We start from the raw sequence: 2,655 nt of genomic DNA on the forward strand, positions 1-2,655 counted from the left end.
TTTCGACTGGGCTATTGCCTGCGAAGGCGGGTAAAAGGGTCCATATCTAGTTTAGGTCCGCTACTCGATTTGAACCTTGAAATCTACATACCTGGATGTAATTATGCAAGGTGCATCGTAATCTGTAATTAATATGCGGCACTCGGTTCCACAAATTCCTCTACAGACCCGTGATTCACGGAAAGTTTCGGCAGCGGCGACCATGTCATCTTCATGCGCCCATTGTTTACGTATGACAGCTTACGCACATCTCGCACTCTTCAAAGCATGCTTTTCGCCTGTTCCATCTCGATCGTTGCCAAGAATGCACAATGAAAGCACTAGATCTCGACGGGTATTATTTGTGGTACTTCTACGCATCAACCATAGAGCTTTGCTTTTGTGTAGTGAGGTTAGGTCAGGTTAGGTCAGTACATATTATACGCGGGGGGGGGGGGGGGCGCAGTTGTTCGAGGCTGTGCCGGCAGAAGACAGTGCCAATTTTGGCGCGGAGCAATTGCATGAGGAGGAGGCCGAGTGGTCGTCCGCTAGCGGAGTCACTGTGCGTCTTAGCAACGAACAGGCGAACGGCATGCTGGGAAGAGTGCGAGGTGTGCGTAAGCTGTCATAGGTAAACAATAGTCGCATGGAGATGACATGGTCGCCGCTGCCTGGAGTGGTTGGAAGCACGTCAAGAAATGTGACCGTAATTTGGACCTAATTGAACGCTTTCTTATAGATCAACAACATAGAGATGAGGGAAGAACATATTGTACCGAGCCTAGTAAAAATAACAATAGAAATCAGAGAATTGATAGAAGGATCGAAGAGGGGAGAACCTGGTAATTTTCCTTGGAAATTGAAATGTGCTCTTTTTTTCTGTTACGGCATCCATTGGAGACATTGCAAGCTATGATTTCCGTGCTATGATTTTATTCCTCAGATAGGAACATAGTGGTGGTGGTTGTTCGTTTGACAGTATACCGCTTGGGTCTCACCTCTGTCGACTCCTCGATGACTCAAACAATACGATACAAGAAATTGATTGTAGCTGGTCGGCTCCTATGATAAAGAATAATTAGTGCTAGCATTGATTTTCCCTCTCAGATATTAAAAATACTTGTGACATAGAAAAGTTGGTCTATGGATTATTGTTAGTTCTGATTTTAGTCCCTAGATATTATTGAAATTGTACAGTTATATACGTATTATTCGTTACAATGTCGATTCGATGCCGTGTCAGGTTGGCTATGTCATGTAACATCAACAGAAGAAATATATAGCCATACAGCAATACATGTCTGTAATTCCTTTAATATATCTGGTAGATACTATGCATGACAGAGTTAATTAGAGGGTGAAATCCAAATGTCATCGATTATTGTTGCAGACGAAGATCAACTGTTTTTTAACCAGAGTAGCACCATGCTTTGCACACTCTTTGAAATTACTATATGCTTTCAAGGGAGTTGCCTCAGGACAGAAGCCGCCGATGTTTCGAACAGAGACTGTTCTTCTTCTGGGCACCGTCCTCATCATTGGCATGGTATTTAAAGGGTTAGGTGTGACGTGTTTAAAGTTTCATGCGAATTGTGGGTCAACAGTCCGGTGGGAAGAAAGGTTCCGTACGGGCTTCTACGGCCGGAGTGAATGGGCAATAATAATAATGGGCTTCACTCCGGCTGTAGAAGCCCGTACGGAAGGTAGGGGGGGGGGGAGGGGGGGCTCGATGCGAAAACTCGCCCCACATATTTGTGCACACTGCCAAGTGCGGATGAAAAACAAAAGGTACGAAAATGGTTGATTTGTACGTTCACAATACGATTACATGTATATGCTGTCATGACCAATGAGGTGGTGTCATGAGATTGGAAGTATTTGGAAGAGCTCATACTTTGAAAACCCAGCGAAGGCAGATACGGTGACCGACAGAGGAAAGGTGGGCGTACTCCTGAAGTACCATGGCATGCAGATCTCTCACGACGATCGGGTGGTATGCTGACAGGAGTGCCCAAGACGCCTTGTTGTCCCGAGGACGACCCACGCGTCGGGCACAAATCCTGCGATATGCCGCAGAGCAGCGAGGAGGCCGACCAGAGGCGCATCTGTGGAGAACACAGTGTAGGGAAGTCGGAGACCGAGGTCATGGTTTTCCTGCGAGACGTAGAAGGCCGCTGCTGACGATCCATTTGCAACCAACCCATCAGTATATATTGCGCGGCTCTGCGCGAACGCTGAATTCAGATGCTCGAGCGCGACCTGGCGGGCTACTGTCACAGATGCATCACTGGAGACCGAGGATACCCGTAGAGACATCTTGTCTAACACGCGTCCACATCGCCGGGGCCTGCGAGGGCAGGGAGAACTATGCAGGGACGCATTCTTTTAAGCGAACGATAGCACGACCGAAGTCAGAGGCCGGGTAGTCTTTGTCGACGTGGCGAAGGTAGTGAAGGGCTTGCTGAGAAAGGTACCGTGCGAGAACGCCGAGGGTTTCGCCAGCCCGCACGACGTCGACCGGTGGTTCACGTGTCTCGGTGGTCGAAGGGACTACCAAGCAGATGCGGAGGCTCGTGGCATGGCTGAAGACGACATCTCGACTTGTGCTACGGCTGAGGCCATGCTAGATGGGAAGGGCAATATTTTTTGGTACTCTATATAGTGTTCCACTGTAAG

The sequence above is a fragment of the Ornithodoros turicata genome, unplaced genomic scaffold, assembly GCF_037126465.1.
Source record: "Ornithodoros turicata isolate Travis unplaced genomic scaffold, ASM3712646v1 ctg00000829.1, whole genome shotgun sequence".
NCBI classification, from domain to species: domain Eukaryota; kingdom Metazoa; phylum Arthropoda; class Arachnida; order Ixodida; family Argasidae; genus Ornithodoros; species Ornithodoros turicata.